Source organism: Mirounga angustirostris, unplaced genomic scaffold, assembly GCF_029215605.1.
Source record: "Mirounga angustirostris isolate CCGP_5_RB_7025 unplaced genomic scaffold, mMirAng1.0.hap1 SCAF_7, whole genome shotgun sequence".
NCBI lineage: Eukaryota > Metazoa > Chordata > Mammalia > Carnivora > Phocidae > Mirounga > Mirounga angustirostris.
Genome location: NW_026991715.1, coordinates 93,261,009 through 93,280,439, shown reverse-complemented (window position 1 = coordinate 93,280,439; position 19,431 = coordinate 93,261,009). Strand labels below are relative to the sequence as shown.

The 19,431-nt window shown below is 47.8% G+C and overlaps 1 long non-coding RNA gene across 3 annotated transcripts; it reads left to right on the top strand.

The window, feature by feature from the left end:
- The first annotated feature begins 3,906 nt into the window (after positions 1–3,906).
- On the top strand, positions 3,907–17,252 carry LOC123861801 (uncharacterized). Of its 3 annotated transcripts, XR_010413219.1 has the most exons (6): positions 3,907–4,466; positions 5,738–5,852; positions 7,382–7,577; positions 9,692–9,772; positions 10,124–10,215; positions 12,015–17,252. It is a non-coding gene; the product is annotated as an uncharacterized LOC123861801 (long non-coding RNA). The 3 variants fall into 3 exon arrangements; XR_008508059.2 differs by lacking the exon at positions 7,382–7,577 and having other exon boundaries at positions 4,230–4,466; XR_008508061.2 differs by lacking the exons at positions 5,738–5,852; positions 7,382–7,577 and having other exon boundaries at positions 4,236–4,466.
- The last annotated feature ends 2,179 nt before the right edge of the window (positions 17,253–19,431 follow it).

The window sequence follows — 19,431 nt, the reverse complement described above, 5'->3', positions numbered from 1 at the left end:
AAAAGCATGCCAGATCAGAGAAACAGCAAGTGCAAAGGCCCTGAGGCTGGGAACTTGCTGTGTTCAAAACACTACAAGAATGCTGGTGCGGGGTAACGAGCGAAGGATGGTAGGAGAAGTGGTCAGAGGGGAATAGGGGCTAGAACAGGAAAGACCTCAGAGGCCATGGTAGGGGGAGATCCTTATGGAGGAACATGAGATGCTATGACCCCCGAGTGGGCAAATTCCTACTGTGCACATCTGGTTTCCTCTTCTTCTGGGTCAAGTCAATCCAGGTTTCCTGGCCTCCTTCCCCTTGGAAGCACTGCAGAGAGACAGGGAACACTCCGCCTGCAGAAGACGAGGATTCAGAGTGCACAAGTGTGTCGTCACACACCAGAAGAGCTGTTGCCACTGTCCTCGGCCTCACCCCTACCCTTCTTTTAGCGCGGCTGCCCGGTGCCAGGCCTGAAAGATGAGCACACTATCTTGCTGAACGCATGCTTCGAGGCAACCCTGGAAGGGAGTATCCCTATGTTACAGATGAGAAAACAGGCTCAGTGAGGATGGACTTACTCAAGGTCGTACTGATTTGAGTCCAGGCATCACTTGACCCAGGGCAGTTCTTTGAAGATCCTGCCTCCTCTGCAGCTGGGAGCCCCTCCAAACCGCAAGCCCCACTACCCCTCCCTGCAGAGGTGCACTTACTTACATCTCTAACTTCCCTCTCTCAGGCTTCCTCCAGGGACCCTGGACACTCCATTAGCCATTAGCATTATCAGCCTCTGATAGGGAACCACAAACCCCGCTGACCAGGGAATCACTGGTGAGAAATGCCATCCCTGCGCCTTCTTGACCCATTACTAGGTGAACAGCCATGAGAATGGAAAGCAGGGATTCTCTCAGAGTGGGAATGAGGCTGGAGCCTTGTAGAAGTAGGTGCAAAAGTCTTAAAATGTTCACTTATCCTTTGGGCCACCCAGAAATTCCAATTCTTGAAACGTATCCAGGGGAAATCACAGGGTATGTGCAAAGATAAATGTACACACAGTGGGGACACATGGTGCGGACAAACCAGCCATTTATGACCACTGCCCATTCCAGCTGGTTGGTGTCCAAGACCAGACCATCGCAGTTGTTAGATATTTTGAAAGTCACTCTTGCACCTAAAGATGTTGCATCCCTAATGTCAATAGGGAGAAACTGGAAACAACCTAAGTGTCCAACAACGGGGGGATTGGTTAAATAAATGAGTGGTACATTCATTCATAGACTACTGTGGAGCAATGAAAAGTTATGTTTCTAAAGAACATACAAGGTTACAGGAAAATAATTATAACCCATAGTTAACAGAAAAAGGGTTACACAACAGCATGTTCCTAGTCTAGAAGACACAATACAAATTTTTCTGATTTTGGCAACATGGCAAACTGAGGTGACACTTCTCCTTCCTCACCACGACCAAAGAAACATCTAGAAGTACTGGGTAAAATCAAAACAAAGGTATTGAAAACACTTAGCTGAACTTCAAATAAATAAAGAGAAATCCCCATTGGGACAGGAGACACAGCCTTGGCATGCATGTGGTAGACACGCAGAACTGAGATACTCAGCAAGGCATTTCCTTTGGAGTAGTCGCTCAGCTTGTTCACCAAATACTTCCAGAGCGTTGTCCAGACAGCGAAGGTTCAAAGAACGGCTACTCCAACAGCCTGTCTCCCTGAGTGAAGACACATGGCACGGATTTCTCCACGGATTCCTGATCGACGTGGAGTAGAAGAAATAAACCTTTGTTGTGTTAAGCTACTGCAAGTTTGGGCTTATTACCGTGATATAACCTTGCCTTTCCTGACTGCCATTGCCCCCCATGAAAGGTGAGGCTTAGGGAGACCTCCCCCAAAATATGGTCTCAAATTCAGGCTCTGGGTGGAAATGAAAAAAGTACCTCTTGAGATTTTGAAATCTCAAGACTCTACTAGGCGAGCGAGAGTAGATTGAATTTATACTGTTTAACTGGTACAGGAAACCCAGACCAAGAAAACATTGTAAAAATCGGTCACGACTAACAAACACTCAGGCACACCAGAAGAGCAAATATAAAGCTGGTTTTCAAAGACATTTCTCCAACCCAGGGCACATGAAACCCCCATAGGAATTACAGCCCTTGGAAAAGATGGGCTTACCATAAGGAAAACTACAAACTACCCAGGAAAATGATCAGCCATGGGGCAGAGTCAGCAAACAGAACAAGTTAGGAGGATGTGTCTCCCCAAGCCACAGTCAGAAGGAGACTGACATATATACTTTCTTTTACAAAAAGGATTGAAAAATGTAGGCTTCAATTAGTTTATGTAATGGAATTAAGAGCATGAAGTTAAAGACATGGTGAACTCCTTTGATCAACTTTTAGCCTGAAAACATTAATCCACCTACCCTATGATTCATACATTACCAGGAATCTATAACTTCCTGACATTTCTATTTAAGGCTTCAGATTTGTACTACTTGTAATATTCTTTTCATATCTCTGCAAAAATCTCTCTTGACTGTGAGAACAAACCAAATAAATAAATCTGAGGGTTCATATGTGTTTACAATTACCTAGCAAACATCTAGATATACAAACACATAACTATATATACGTATGTGGGTATATATGTAAATGTGTGTGTGTGTGTATACATTGACAAATAATACTTGTGCAATATTGTAACATTTTTAATAATCATAAGTGTGTAGCTAATACATACTTTAAAAATAATTTAAGATGGTGACCTTAAGAATAAAAGAGAAACCACGAAGGGAAAAAAACTAAGATACCCTGAAAGCACAGACATCAGCATAGAAAAGAGACTGGAGAGAAATATATTTTAATTTGAATATTATCTCTGGGTGGTGGGGAAACAGGTGATTTTAATTTTCTTCTTTGATTTTCTTTATTGCTCAAGTTTTCTGTTATGATTAAAATTGATTTTTTTTCAGTTTGCATTAAAAACTAACTTTGTTTAGCCATGCAGGTAATACATATGTACAATTAAAATAAAATAATACAATTAAAAAGAAGTTAAAATAAAATATAGATAAGAAAAAAAATTACTTCTATACTTAGGGCAAATACCTTTTCATTTTTCAGTGGGTATATTATAATTTTTGGAAGGGGATTAAGGGAGATTCTTCTTGGCTTAAGCCAGGCTCCGGCCTCCCCAACAGGGACCTCCATTTGTTTTGGGGGCTCTGGAGAATGGGCAGTTAGGGACCCAAAGCAGGAGACTTGCCTGTGGAACCCCACACTTCCTGCATGTTCCAATAGGAACAGAGGATTTGGGAATCAACAGTCACTTCATATTTTTTTTTCAAAGATTTTATTTATTTATTTGAGAGAGAGAGAGAATGAGGGAGAGCACATGAGAGGGGGGAGGGTCAGAGGGAGAAGCAGACTCCCTGCCGAGCAGGGAGCCCGATGCGGGACTCGATCCTGGGACTCCAGGATCACGACCTGAGCCGAAGGCAGTTGCTTAACCAACTGAGCCACCCAGGCGCCCAGTCACTTCATATTTTTTGAGGACTCCTTAGCTTACTTATTTAGAAAAAATCAAGCAATACCAGTTTATGGTAGAAAATGTGGAAATTGATAAAAACCATGAAGATGACACTAAGAATGGTGGAGGGCCCCACCATCCAGGGGCTCCAGTGTTGCTCAGTTTCTCAAATAGGTACCCGGTGGCCCGCTCTGTGCCAGGCACAAGGAGAATGTACAAGGAGTGTGAGACTAAGTTCCAGCCTCGAGGATCTTATCACCAGCTTGGGAGAAGCAGTCTGTTCTTCTGGTTGCAAGCAACAGAAGCAGACGGTCCGACTTCAGCACGAAGAAATGTACTGGAAGAATATGGTGTGGCTTCCAGACTTCACTGAGAAGCCAGAGGCTTCAGCAAGGGCGGGGCTCTGGGGATCCAGGCAGTGGGAATAAATGGGCACTCTTTCAGGAGCGAGTCAGCAACATGGTCATATGTACAGTGCCCCTCTGCTAGAGACTAGGGTGTGAGTGGCCTGGCTGGGTAAGGGGAGGGTGAGGCACCTTGACTGACAGCCCGCTTGGACTGTTTGTATGGGGGGGCTACCCCCACAGGAAACCAGGCTGCTGGTTCCAGGAGGAGGGGAGTAGAGGCGGGAAGATCACAGCACAGCTTCCCCCACCTAGGTCTGAATCCAGGCTGTGTCTCAGTAGCCACGTGGTCCAGGCAGGCTGCTCAGTCCCAGGGGCCCTTCTCTTATCTCTTAAAATGGGCGTGGTGACAGAGGGGTTGCAATGAGGAGGAAAATGAGTAAGTTAGTCAGTCTGTGCCATGAGTTGAGCCCAAGACGAATGGTGCATTGGAATCCTAGAGTCCATATGGAAGAAGAATGAGAGGAACCCCTAAACCTGGGCTGAGTTTCAAACTAGAAGTCCGAAGACCATAGTTGCCTCAAGATCTAGCCATTTCTCAGCGGTAAGAGCTCAAACAAGTCACGTTCCCTCCTTGGGCCTCAGTTTCTGTATTTAAAATGTGGTGATAATATGTGCTGCCTCCCTCACAAGGGGGCTGTGAGGATCCAAAGAGAAGAATGGCTTTGTGAATGGTGTCGGATGGGCTGTGAGTATCTCAGGGGAGAGGAAGGAGAAGGACATGCCTTGTAGGGGCACCAGCAGGAGAAAGAGATGGAGGGGAGAACGCACTGGCTCCTCCCCCCAGGTTGGTGGGTGCTAATATTCTAATAACAGTATCCATTTCTTGAGCTCCTGCCCTGTGCCAGGCTCTGTATGAGGTGCTGGGGCTGAAGGGACAACAGAAGGTACATAGCTCCTGGCCACGTGGAGCCTAGGGGTGGGACTGGAGCTCAAATAATCAGAGAGGTGCTTGGAGGGAGCACTTGTTTCTGCCAGAGCAGTAAGAGGGACTTGAGCTGCTGTGAAGTCAGGGAAGGCTTCCTGGAGGAGGTGACCCTGAATTGACAGCTGACCATAAAGGAGGTCACTGGGCCTGTAGGTGGAGGAAGAGCACTCGGAGCAGTGGGGACAGCACTGGAAAAGCCCTTTGGCAGGAGGGAGGAAGCCATGCTGGGCAAACTAGTGCAGACTGAGGAAGTGCATGCTAAGGTTGCCGAAGGAGCTCAGTTGCTCTGAGGAACCCCCTGGGAAGCAGGAACAGTGCTACCTGAGGACATTCTGTTGTTAGGGCCCAGAGACAAGCCAATGAAGTGGAAGCTCTCGCTTTCCCTGGGCTCTGGTTCTCTGGGACTTTGAGTGCCTTGTCCAACAGAATTCAGTCTAGAGTCCAGCCAAAAGAGGACTCAGATTCTAGGGAATGTGGCAGAGAAAGCACCCGAGAATGAAGAGAGTGCTGTTGGAAGGCTGAGGAAAACACATTCTTTTGGGCAATAGGGAGCCATAGGGGACTTAGAGCGCAGCAGGTTCTTGGTACTCTCAGTAGCAGTTTAGCTCCCGTGTCGGAAGGCCGAAGACAGTTGCTGGGGACAGTGTGCCATGGCCTCCACGTCACATGCCATGTTTAGTCATGGCCAGCAGCAAACCCCAGTGCTCTTTCAAGGCAGTAAGTGATGCTGCTGGGGGAGTGGGAGTTTAATTGGAGGTTGCTGCTATGGCCCCTTTGTTCTCTGGAGGAGGGAAGGCCAACTTCTTCCTGTGAGATGTCTGTTTCTGGGAGAGTGAGGCCAGAGAGAGGAGCTCAGGTTTCTGAGCACCTCCTGTGCACCCACCCAGGACATGCCTTGTGTGCTTGGAGGGCGGTGACAAGATGCCCTGAAGGTGCCTGACCCAGCCTTGGAGAAGCCAGCCCAGCGTTAAGAAGGCGTGGGAGGTGCACCCGAGGCAGCAGGTCGGTAGGAGCGCGTCTGTAACACGGTGACACCTATCTGCAGGTGCAGAGCTTGCTTCGGCTTCGCTGTGTAAATACCTTCTATTTATGGCAAATGTGCCCCGTTTTCTTTTTAAGGTGATGATAAGAAATTTCCGATAAATGTATTTGAATGATGTATTACGATCCCTTTAAACAAAAAAGGATTAGTGAATAATGCGGGGACATGTGGGTGAATCACAACCTGGCTGGCAACACGGAATGGTGGGGGGGTGGGCTATTGCCTCCCCTGAGCCTCACCATAGCCCTGTGGTGGGGCCTGCCATCCCCATTACAGCTGGGAAGGCTGAGTCCTGAGAAATTCACTCTCCCCTGCCCTGCGGTTAGCGAGGGCCAAGCCCGTTCTGGAACCTGGGTGTCCCCTGACACTGGCCTCACCCCACCCAAGCCCCCCAGGGCTGGCTAGGGGAAGCCTTCCCCACTTCTCTGGGCTGCTCTTTGGCAGTTCAGAGCTCTCCTGACCACAGGGGTTCTCATCCAGGCCCTGCCTGGTTCCACCACTTATTAGCCAGCGGCCTTGAGCAAATGTCTGGCTTCCTCTATGCCTGGTTGCTCGTCTGTAATATGGGGACAATGTTTGTACCTCAGAGGATTGTTCAAGAGCTTTAATGAGATGATGTCTTTTATTATTCCCAACTTAAAAGTGAGACAGTGGAATCCCAGAGCCAGGAAGCCACTTGTCCAAGTTCACACAGGTGGGAAGAGGGGGAGCTAGACATGAATTTAGGTCAATCGGGTTCCCAAACTGCTGGTTTTAATGACTTCGTGGTGTTGCGTCCCTTCTGTGGAAAGCCGCGGTGTCCCCATGTTGGAAGAAGCTGACAGGGGCTATAGGGGATAAAAGATACCTGAATGGCAGGTCCATGGGGAGGGGGCTCGGTTCTCCTTAGGGAGGAGCTGCAGGACTCTGCCAAGATCCCCAGAAGCATGCAGAGTCAGGAGTTGGGGAGGCCACTTTCCTGTGGGAAAATGTAGGGCGTTTCCACTTATAGCCTGATAATTGGGCCCAGCGAGGTCCAGAGCACAGATGATGTCATTCATCCTCTGTGGCCTTTGGGGCTTAGGAAGCCTCTAGGGAAAGCGGGTGGGGGAGGAAGGGCTAGAGGGCAGAGAATCTGGAAAGAATGGCTGATAAAAACAGGAATCAGGGTTTTGGGTGCGGGGATCGTGGCCAAGGGAGCTTTACAGCCATTGCAGCGGGGGTGGGGGCCACACGTAGGAGTCAGAGGCAGAGGCTGAGGGTGACAGAATGCATGAGTGGTGCCTGAGTGGACTTAAAGGGACGCTCCACGCAGAACGCTTAGCTTGGCATGTGCCCCATGAGCACTGCCCCCGAGGGTGGGTGTAAGGGCCTGTCTTCGGCACTCATGCCCCTGACTTCCACTTGGCTGTCCCGATCGTCTCAGATGCAACAAGCCTGACCTGTCCCTCCCCCTAGCCATCACAGCAGCCCTTCCTGGCCTCCCTGAGGCTATGTCACCCCCTTCTAGGCCCCGGAGCCAGCTGTCCGGACTCGCATCTGAGCCGGCTGCTTCCGCTGTGTGACTGATAATGACCTCACCCGGCAACAGTGCCTACCTCCCCAGAGAGCTGCGAGAGAACACAGCAGTGACTCAGGCACAGCGAGTGCTCATCCAAGTCGGCCTGATCGTCCTGATCCTGCGACGACGCCGCCCCTCGTGATGGGTCTGCCTCCCTCTCCGGCCCCAGCGCTGGGGGCCGCACCCCACACCGGTTCCTGCCTCTCTCACACCTCTGTGCCTCTGTGCTGGCTGCTCCTCTGTCTGGAATGTTCCTTCGCCCTTTTGCCGGCTCTTCTTTTCTCACTTGGCTAATTTCACTTTAAACTTTAAGACTAATTACTTTGGTCACCTTCTCCAAGAAGCCTTCCCTTGCTCGCCCCTGGGCTTCCACAGCCTTCTGCGTCCCGCCGGGCAGAGGCATTTTTGCAGTCTTGTCATTGTCTGCATTTCCGTCTCCACAGCCCCTGGTCTGTGGGCTCCTTGAGAGCGCACCTCATCTTACGTCCCCAGGGTACTAACTGCTCTCATCCTCTTCTAACACGGAGACACCTGCCAGGGCCCAGCTAACGTTACAGGCAGCTAGCCCGTATTTTCAAGTTTCTTCACAGCTTTTTCTTCTGTGGGCTCTGACTATTGGGACGATTACTTTCATGTGCCCACTTGGCTAGGCTGGGGTCCCCAGTTGTTAGGCAAACATGAACTAGACAGTGCTGTGATGATATTCTGTAGATGTGGTTAGGACCTATAATCAGCTGACTTTAAGTAAAAGAGATTACCTTCCCTAGTGTGGGTGGACCTCATCCAATCAATTGAAGGCCCTAAGAGCAGAAACTGAGGTTTCCCAAAAAAGTAGGAATTTTGCCTTGACAGTCGTATAGGAATCCTGCCTGAGTTTCCAGCCTGTTGTTGGCCTGCCTTCTGGATTCTGGTATATATAGATCTCTCTCTCTCTCTGATAGATATACATAGGAGACAGATATATATCTGTTCTATTCTTCTGAGAATCTTGACTAATACAACTATTATCCCCATTTTACAGATAAGGAAGCTGAGGCTCAGAGAGGTGAAATTTTATGGTTAAGGTCATAGAACTGCTCAATGGCAGGGCCAGAACGGGGACGCAAGCAGCCTCTCCAGGACAATATCCCTGACCACTGAGGTGATGCTGGGATCCAGGGTCTTATCCTTCCTCAGACATTTCTGAGTGCCTGGAGCCAGGTTCCTGAGCCAGGGCAATTGTCCAGTGAATGAGGCCCTTCCTGTAGAGCCAGGAGAGTTTACAACTCATCTCTACTTTGTGTTTTCCAGGGAGATGTAGTGAAGCTTCTCTAGGTAAGAGAAAAAAAAAAAAAAAAGAGAATAGGGGAGGACCTAGAAACAAGCCCTTCCTTCTACTTCCTGGCTATGTGACCTTGGGCAAGTACGTTCCCCACTCTGGGCTTCAGTTTCCACAACCTAAAATTCCCTTGACAGGGGACTGGTTAGATACATTATGATACCCCCATCCAATAGAATAAAGTCAGGAGGTGTATTATAAAGAAAAATCTTCAAGATAAACTATAGGGTGAAAAGAACAAAGTGTAGGACAGTATGATGTGCGTGTTTTTTGTATAAGAAAAGGGGGGAGCTTAAGAATATGTTCTTATATTGACATAAAAAAACTCTGGAGAGATACACCAGAAACTATTAAAAAGGATTCTTTGAGGGAGGGGTGGATAGGGATAGAGATGGAATGAGACTTCCGATTTATTTAAAAAATAAATAATAATGATTTTAAAATAGTGATAATGAGAGTATTTCCTTTAAAGTGTAGTTAGGATTAAGTTAGAAAATATATGTAAAACGCAAAGCATACAGTAGGTGCTCAAAAGTGGTAGCTTGTTGTCTTTTTACCATGAATCTTCAGGGCATTCCTCAAGAAAGGGAGAGATGATCATGATAATAGCACCACTTGCTACTGGAGCTCTCTCTGTGTACTTCTTGCCGAATGGAGTGCTTTGGCTGCAAAGGAAATATGCCCCACCAGCTTTGCTTTCCAGGATTTAGTCATCTACCCGAGAAACATGGGCTAACGTCCTTGGACTATGTAGTACTCGGCATTCATTCACTAAAGCATCAAAGGGAAACTCATTCTTGGCGGGTGGGAATGCAAAACGGTACAGACACTTTGCAAGACAATTTGGCGGTTTCCTACAAAACTAAATGTACTCTTACCATACCATCCAGCCATTGTACTCCTTGGAATTGACCCAAAGACTTGAAAACCTGTCTCCACAGAAATCTGAACATGGATGTTTATAGCAGTGTTATTCATAATTGCCAAAACCTGGAAGCAACCAAGATGTTCTTCATCAGTAGGTGAGTGGATAACGAAACTGTGGTACATCCAGACAATAAAATATTATTCAACCCTAAAAAGAATTGAGTTATCAATCCAGGAAAAGACATAGAAGAAACTTAAATGTATATTACTAAGTGAAGGCAACCCGTCTGAGAAGCCTACATACTGTAAGACTCCAACTCTATGACGTTCTAGAGAAGGCAGAACTACAGAGACAGTAAAAGATCAGCGGTGTCAGGAATGGGGCCAGGTGGGGGGAGGGGAGAGGTGAACAGGCAGCGCACAAAGGATTTTGAGGGCAGTGAAAACACTCTGTAGTATGTTACAATGATGGATATATGTCATTATATGTTTGTTCAAACCCACAGAATGTACAGCACCAAGAAAGAACCCTGAGGTAAATGGTGGACTTTGGATGATGATGATGTAGGCTCATTCTTGGTAAAAACGTACCCTTCCGGTGAGTGATGTTCATAACGGGGGAGGCTGTGCATGTGCGGGAAATCTCTGTATTTCCCTTTCAATTTTATTATAAACCTAAAACCGCTCTAAAAAAAAGTCTTAAAAAAAAGATTCAAAGGAAAAGAAGGTTCACTGGTAAGCAAGAGGAGAGGGCTTTACGGGATGGGAGCTAACATTCATTGAGCCGTACCAGGCATTCTTAGATACGTCTGTCTTGTAATCCTCCTATCAACGGTTGGAGGAATGGTGATTTTATAGGAGAATAAACTAAGCCTCAGAGAATTGAGCTAATCCGTCCAAGAACACACAGCTAGAAGTCAGCAGACAGGCTCTGACCACATGTGTCCCAAATTGCAAGTATCCTTGTCTTCCCCTACACTATGATGCCTGGCCAGGGCCTAGAAGGTTCTGTTGGGTTGACTAAGTGAAGCAGGGGGTAGATGGTGGGATGGGGGTGGATTCAGGGAGAATAGCAGTAGCAGCATGAGAGTGACCCATAGGCCCATTTCAAAAACCCTTTATTTTTATTTTTTTAAAAGATTTTATTTATTTATTTGACACAGAGAGAGAGATAATGAGAGCAGGAACACAAGCAGGGTGAGTGGGAAAGGGAGAAGTAGGCTTTCCGCTGAGCAGGGAGCCCAATGTGGGGCTCGATCCCAGGACCCTGCAACCATGACCTGAGCCGAAGGCAGAGGCCCAATGACCGAGCCACCCAGGCGCCCCATCAAAAACCCTTTAAACTTGACAACAATCCTAGTAGATAGGCAGAGGTCATAGTGTTATCTTCCCCCTTTCCCTCTTTTATTCATTCACTTCTCCATTTAGCCAACCATTAACATTTTAGTGAGAACTAGTCCTTGCCAGTCCCTATATTAGGAACTATGGACATCAAAATGAATGAGTCATGGTGTTAGCACCAAAGGGATTACAGTCCAGCAAGAGAAAAAGGCCCATAAACTAATGTAGATAATTGAACGCTGAGCTTCGGATGAACATAAAATAGTCAGGGGCAGAGGTCTTGGAAAATGTGTAGGAGTTTGCCATGTGTGAGGTGGGGCTCGAAGGGACAGCACATGGTAAGGACCAAGGGAGCAGAAAGCACAGTGAATTTGGAGAATAACTCAGGGCTCAGAGTGATTGAAGGGTGTGTGTGTGTGTGTGTGTGTGTGTGTGTGCAGGGAGAGAAGAGGATGAGGATAGAGAAATGGTTTGGGAAGAGGTCAGACCCTGATATATTGTAACAGAGAATGGACTTCATCCTATAGGTCACAGCGAGGTAAGCAGGGCAACCGAGTAGCCAGGCAGATTGGGACTTTGGAGCAACCGCTTTGGGGGCCTGAAGGAGGGGCAGAGACTGGAGACAGGGGCCCCGGGTCCATCCTGGACCGTCTCCCAGTGCCTTGGGCTCCTCTAGGGTCTCTCCTTTGCCACTGCCCCCTGTTTTATTGACATTTTTATTGAAATAATAATAGATACACATGCAATTACAGGAAATTATTCAAAAATCCCTTGCAGATTTGCCCATTTTCTCCTAGTGGTAACATTTTGCAAAGTGATTCCTTTGCCACATTTCATATAAGAAGGTGGGTATTGTGATGGAGGTACCAGTGTGTTGAAGGACAGATGCCCAGAGACTCTGGAGACTATGGGCCTTCTTTCCCACCACCTTCCCTCCCTCCATGAGCCAAGACCATTTTATAGATATGTCATGGGACAAGCTTGGGAAGCCTTACAGCAAAACTCAACAGCTCATCCTTACAAGCCTCTTACAGGTCCTTTTTTATCTCCTTGCAGACCAGGCTACCCCCTTGGGCAACACCTTTGACATGGCCCCACCCAACACACAGTGGGTGGAGTGGAGATGATCAGCTCACCAACCAGGGCTGGAGTTCCCCTTATGGTGCGGTGCTGGGAAGTACCTGCCCAGCCCGGAACTATGTCTCCCAGCAGCCCAGTGACCAATGCAATGTGAGCAGAAGGGAGCAGAGCCCTTCACCATGAGGTGCTAAGTAGTGGCTCTGCCATCTTTTGTTTCTTCTCTCACTCTGTTGTCCGGATGACTCCAGAATGATCTTCAGACCACAAGATGGCAGAGGAGCCACGAGATGGAACAGCTGTGTCCTGGAGCAGCCATTGGAGGGAAGAGGAGAGCCAGGGGCTGGGAGCATGAGCATTAGACTTTGTAGTAGTGAGAAGTAAACATGCATAATTATTTCAAATAAACAAAAGAAGTAGAGAGCATAGTATAATAACCCACTTTAGCCATCCATCATTCAGCTTTAAACATTATCAACATTTTTCTACTCTTCTTTCATTCACCTGCCCTGCCCTACTTTTTTTTAAAAAAAGATTTTATTTATTTATTTATTTATTTATTTATTTATTTATTTATTTGAGATAGAGAGAGAGAGAGAGAGAGCTCACGAGCAGTGGGAAAGAGCAGAGGGAGAGGGACAAGCAGACTCCGCACAGAGCACAGAGCCCCACACGGGCATCAGTCCCATGACCCTGAGATCATGACCTGAGCCAAAATTCAGAGTCAGTCGCTCAACTGACTGAGCCACCCAGGCACCCCTGCTCCACCCTACTTTTAAATTGTTTGCTGGGGTTTTCAAAAGTAATTCCCAGGAAAAATACAGAAAGACAAAAACAAAACAAAAATCTAAACACACTTTATCGTGCTAAGCCACGAAGATGAGGGGCCATTTGTCATAGTAGTTAGCCATCCTTGACTAATGCAGTGGACACTTGGTACCTAGCTATTGAACTGAACCAAGTGACCTGTTTTTCTAGGCAGTGCAGCACGAGGAGGAATGTGTCTAGGCCTAAAGCAGCAAGAATGCCAAGCCTTCTAGCTCTCTGAGAAGTAGTTCTGTTCTTCTGGCCCGGCTGCACCTAGCTGCTCCCAGCCGCACCCACCCACCCTACTGGCCCCTACCTCCTACTTCTTCCTTTTTCCAGGCCCTGGGCTGCTGAGGGGAGAAGCAGACCTAAGGTGGAACCAGGAATAGAGGGTTTTCAGGGCCAGGTCTCGGCTTGGGCAGGGCTGGGCGTGGTGGGGTGAGGCTGGAGCTGACAGAGCAGGCACAAGGGTTGGATATGGGAGACCCACAGCCTAGCAGCAGGGTCTGGGGCCAGGGGAGCAAAACCTTTTGTGCCTTTCAGCTTGGCCTGTGTTCGCACAGATGCAGGATGAAGCTTTGTGGTGGGCTTGAGTCCATTCAAAAAGTCATTGTTATTGAGTACAGGTTGGGCAGCCCTGTGCCTGGCACTGGGATGCGTGATGGGCCGGATCCTGGCTTAGCTACTCCCCAGCTGCGTGACCTTGGGCAGGTTCCTTTACCCCTCTGAGCCTCAGACTCCCCGTATTGAAAACGAGTATGGGAAGAGTCTTAGCAGGGAAATTGGCCATGATGTATGGAGAAAGCCTGGCACCCAGTAGGCTCTTGATGACTCATAGATATTGCTATTGGTTTCTGTTAACAGCAGCTAGGAGTTTGGAGAGGGTTCGCGGGCACCCATCCAGGGAGCGGGTCAGGGCCGGAGGATGCTGAGCCCCACCCTGTTGGGAGCTGTTTTCAGAGAAGGAGAAACAGGGAATGCAGAGAGCCAAAGAGTTTTTTCTGGGAGCGGCCAGGTCTTAATTTTGCATGTCAGAGGAGGTGGGTGGGTGGAATCCTGCAATTCAGGGGCTCTTTCCTGGAAGGGGCTGGATAGGCAACAAAATGCTTCCTCCCTCAGAGACAGCCTCACAGCTGTCAGGAAGAAACAGCTGCATGGCTTCGCTTCAAAGAGGTGAGACCTCAGTCTGTGGGGGAGCAGGACAAGATGTGACAGCAAACAGGAACTCCCAGGCAGATTTTCTCAGGGGGGATGGACCAGGTTCAAAAGCCAGTCCTGCTTCCTGGCTATGTGACCTTGGGCAAGTCACTTCACCTCTCTCGAGCCTTAGTTGTGTCATGCTTTAAATGATGCTCATCTCACAAGGCTATTATGGGAAGAAAAGATAATGCATCTAAAATGCCTTGTGGTGTCCTGGTACACCGGAAGCACTCAGTAAAAGGTCATAGTAAATCAATCACTCACCCCTCGGGCTAAAATGAAACTCCTTTTCTTCTCCCAAGTAACTTCTAAATAGCGGAGGCACCCATCGCCTCTTCTCTTTCCGTACATTGACTCCCTGCAAGGGCTTGTTCACTTCTGCGGCCTTAAACCCCATCTCCATGACATCAGCTCTGTAGATGGCATTTGAGGCTACAGTGCCCTTGCTATTGTTGGTCACGGGTTCTTGATGTTCTTCCTAAGCTGCACCCCACCCCCAGCCCTTCCCATCGATTCAGCAGACAGGCCTTTTTTTTTTTTTTTAAGATTTTATTTATTTATCTGAGAGAGAGTGAAAGCATGAGGTGGGGCAGAGGGAGAGAGAGAAGAGGGAGAAGCAGACTCCCTGCCGAGCAGGGAGCTCGATGCGGGGCTCCATCCCAGGACCCTGGGATCACGACCTGAGCCGAAGGCAGACGCTTAACGGCTGAACCACCCAGGCGCCCCTCATAGCGAGAGCTTTTAAGAAGTCAAGGCCATCTCTCCACAACTGGCTCTGGACCCCGCGATGGCTGTCCATCCCCCACAGAGAAAGTGCAGACGCTCCCACGGCTCTTCCTCTGCCTGTTCTCCTCCAGCACGCTGACCTCCGTCCTCAGACACATCTCCTCCTTCTAGCTGCACCACCCCCACCCCCGCCCCACCGCGGTGTTCTCTGCCCCTCATCATGCTAGATTCTTCTTCATGAGACCACCTGCCATGAGGTTAGACAGAGGCTACTGCCACTGAATGGAGGTCCTGGGAGGGCTTTCGTGTCTCCTGCCATGGTATACCCAGCATCATAACAGTGCTCTGGTCCTGGCCCTCCCCTCTGACGGCTTTTGGCTGGCTTAGAGGCTCCCTGTCTCCTTGCTTCTTGCTGACCCTTGGCCCATGTGACTGCCCCCTTTCTCCAATAAAGCATCATCCTTAACCCATTACATGTGACGCTGTAGGATTCGTCCCAAGCCCTGGTGCATGACAGGGGGAGACCCAGGAGGCATCTCTTTGCATAACACAGACAGACACGGGGTCCAATCCCCCTGTGCTACTTCCTAGCTGTGTCACTTGGGCAAGTTGCTGAACATCTCTGAGCCTCTATTTTTTCATCTGGAAAGAAGAGTAAGAAGTGAGAATACCTGGCTGGTGAGATGTTAGATGAAGAGTTGAGACATGAATGCAGAAGAACCTGGCACATGTTCTCTCCCTACTTCTCTCGGTGGTGAAGTAATAAGACTGGCTTTATCTTCTGGAGAAATTGGGAGGGGATTGCAGTGGGTTAAATGGTAGCCGCCAAAAGATATGCCCATGTTCTATCCCCCAGAACCTGTGAATGTGACCTTATTTGGAAAAAACATTTTTTTTGCCAATATAACTAAGTATCTTAAGAGGAGATCCTCCTGGCTTACTGGGTGGGCCCCAAACCTAATGACAAGTGTTATATTTATAAGAGATACACAGGGGAGGAGACCGACCGATGAAGGCAGAAATCGGAGTGATGTGGCCATAAGCCGCAGAACGCTAAGGATTGCTGGCAGCACTGGAGGCTAAGAGAGAGGCATGGAGCGGACCTCCCCAGAGCTTCCGGAGGAAGCCCAGCCCTGCCAACCCTCGATTTTGGATTGTGGCCTCTAGTAGTGTGAGAGAATAAACCTCTGTTGTTTTAAGCCACCAAGTTTGCCACACTTTGTTACAACAGTTCCAGAAAACTAATACAGGAACGAACTTTGGCAAAACAACAGATGGAAGGTCCTGGCCCAGTTGGAGCCCTTTCTGGATGGGACTTTCCACACCCAGGGGTTCATTCCCTCTTCACCTAAGGTAGGAAAAAAGGGAAGCAAGATTCTCCTGATAGGGCAGAAGCAGCCTGGAAGGGCTCAGAGGGGAAGGGGCCCTGCCTGAAAGCTCTTGAGCCAGACGTCTCCTCATGTCCCATGTCCCTGCCCTTCGTAGAGTGGATGGACCTCCCCGGCTCTCCCTTTGGACAGGCAGACACGAGAGAGTGGCCGCGTCAGTGGGGAATCGGAGGCTACTTGGATTTGGGCAAGTGGAGTGGGGGTGCCGGCTGTTTGCAGGGGTTGTTGGGGATGCTGACTGTCTCTGGGGCCTTTGGGGGCCAATAGGATATCACAGCTCCCCTTGGTGGTGGTGGGGAGGAGGAAGGAGCTGTTGGCCTATGGGAGCAGATTGCCCCCTGATAGCTCATTGCTTGGACAACACAGAACAACATTCCAGGGCCCTTTTCAGACAGCTCTCCTCACTGCACCAGTCTGTCTCTAAATCCACACCATTTCTACCATATCACAAGCTTCCCTGGAGAACTTGGCATCCTTAGTTTGAATCTACCATTTGGTGGTTCAGCTCGTCCCTTGGCTCAGTACTTTCCATGACAGCTCCAGGAAGCAGGTGCAGGCAACACAGAGCCCATGACCATGGGTCCCCAGTGTGGCTGGATGCCAGGTGTAGGCTTATTCTCACAGAGACGTCCCTAGAGCCTCTGTAGCCCCCAAAGGAAGGTTAAAGCTCTGTGTGCACAAGTAGATCCTAGCAAAGGTAGAGCTTGTGATAACACTTCCTTGCAAGGTTTCTGGCCTGAGCTTTCTTATGGGAAAAGGCACCTCCCGGTTGCTATGAGTCACCTGGACCAGAGGGCAGGCTGAGGTGCTCACGCAAGCCGCAAGCTCTCCCCACTGCACCCCCATCTCTATTAGGGCCAACTCAAGGGCTGCTCATGAATTCTGTGTGGCTCCCACACCCAGCAGCAAGAGCATATCTGCTCTGGGAATAGCAGACCCCAGAGAGTGCAGACCCCGGGGAGGCACGTGGGGGAGGCAGTCCAAGCAGTTGGTCTCACACCCTGTCACAGCGCAGATAGAGGGTTCCTTTTTGCGGCCTGGAAATGTGACCTACTTCCTTGTAACAAGAATGCTACTTCAGCACTTGGATGGAAAACACGGATGAAAGATGCATTCCTCCCCAGACAGAGAAAGAAAGAGAGAGGTCTGCACCCTGACGTGCTCCGTACGTTGTTCCGCCTGCCTTAAACACCCGCACTCAGCTTTTCCATCTGGAAAGGCCTTTGTAAGCCTGTGCTTTGTAAGTCAGAGTTGGAACTCCCTCCAGGGCAGTCTTCCATCACCTCTCTATGGTGAGCTGCTGGTGCTGGGGGGTAAAGTCATAGCCTTTGAGGTGGATCCTGGGCTTTTTAGGCTGTCTGAGAAAGGGGCCACATCTGCTCTGTAGATGGCTGCATTCCCAGGTCTTGGGACAGGTGCTGGCACACGGGAGGTGCTCCGTACTGTTTGCTTATCATCTGTGGGATATGGACGCATGGAATCAACTCCCCAAGTCTCAGTGTCTTCGCCTGACAACAAGGTTAGTGTACAACTGCCTTTACTGTGTCCTTCATATCAACAAATTCAGGAGGTAGATACTATTATTAACCTCCTCACACAAAGATGTAGATTGACTTGCCCAAGCTCTCACAACTGGCAAGTGGCCAGTTCATGATACCGTATAGACCTCTTTTGAGGACCAAATTATATATATGTATATATAATGTAAATAATCTCATGTACCCAATGGAACTGGTATGAAGCTTTCATGAGACACCATATAGGGAGTCAGTTTATTAGGATCAAATCTTCCACAGAGGACAATTGAAAAAAGTATATGGCATATAAAAATATCTTAAAAGCACCAAAGAGCCAATAAGAGAGTGAAGCATTAGCTGACCACAATATACTAAAAAATGAGAACCCAGAGAAGTAAGTCTGGTACACAAGCTTCATTTTCCCTAATGGCATTTACTAATCCAGAAGAAACAGTTGTGGTTTTTGGAGGCTTTAGGACAAAATTTAAGGCCCAGAGTCTATCAAAAGGGGGACTTGGATAAATGCTCCTTCCTGCTCATTTTAAGCTAGGATCCCAAATGTTTACACTGAAAATTATGAGGAGTCATAAGCAAACCAACTTTCTCATGGACTTTCCAGTTCCAGTCATCTTGGTGATCCAGGTAAGCTCAAGCCTTGAACTTGGATTAAGGTGGTTCCAGACTGGTAGAGTTCCGAGACGCCTGGCAGAAACAAACAAATCCTCTCTGGAGAAAATGCCATCATCTTTGGTGACAAATCATTCTTACAAATAAATTTTCAAATAAAACATCCAGAACCAGTGAAAAAAAAAATCAGGGACTCAAGGAAATAATAAACTTGAGTGAGAACTGACAGAAACTACAAACAACAGAAATACACAGAAACTTCAGTTATTAGAATTATCAGACATACAATATAAGACAACAGTATAAGATTACTGTTTAAAGAAATACAAAGGGACAAGAAACTATAAAAAACATGGCAGATTTTAAAAAGGTCAAAATAAACTTTGAGCACTGAAAAGAAATTAACAACTCAAAGTCAGTTTATTAGCAGATTAGATACAGCTAAAGTGAAAACTAATGGACTGGATCCAGAATGCAGCAGAGATATAAATAAAATAAAAACAAATACAAATAATACAAATAACAAATACAAAAAATAATACAAATAATAAAAACAAAAATACAAACAGATACAAATAAAAACAAAAAGACTAAAAATATTGAAGAAAGGAGGAAAGAATACAGTGAGAACATCTAACATATATGTAATTGGGGTGGAGTTCTAGAAGGAAAGAGGGTTATAAAGAAATAATGGCTGAGAATTTTCCAGGTCTGTGGAAGGACACCAATTCCAATATTCATGAATCAAGAAGTCCAACTAGGATACCAAAAACAAACAAACAAACAAACAAACAAACAAACAAAACTAGATACATCATAGTGAATGTGAAGAAAAGCACGAAGTAAGAGGAAAGGGATAGTATCTTCAAAGGAGAGACAGAAAGGCAGCTGACTTCTCAATGGCGATGGTGGAAGCCAGAAGACAGTGAAATGATATCTTTAATGCACAGAAAGAAAATAACTCCAACATAGTATTCTAGACCTAGAGATATATCCTTTAAGAATGGATGTCAAGGGACGCCTGGGTGGCTCAGGTGTTAAGCATTGGCCTTCGGCTCAGGTCATGCTTGCAGGGTCCTGGAATCGAGCCCCGCATCAGGCTCCTTGTTCGGCGGGAAGCCTGCTTCTCCC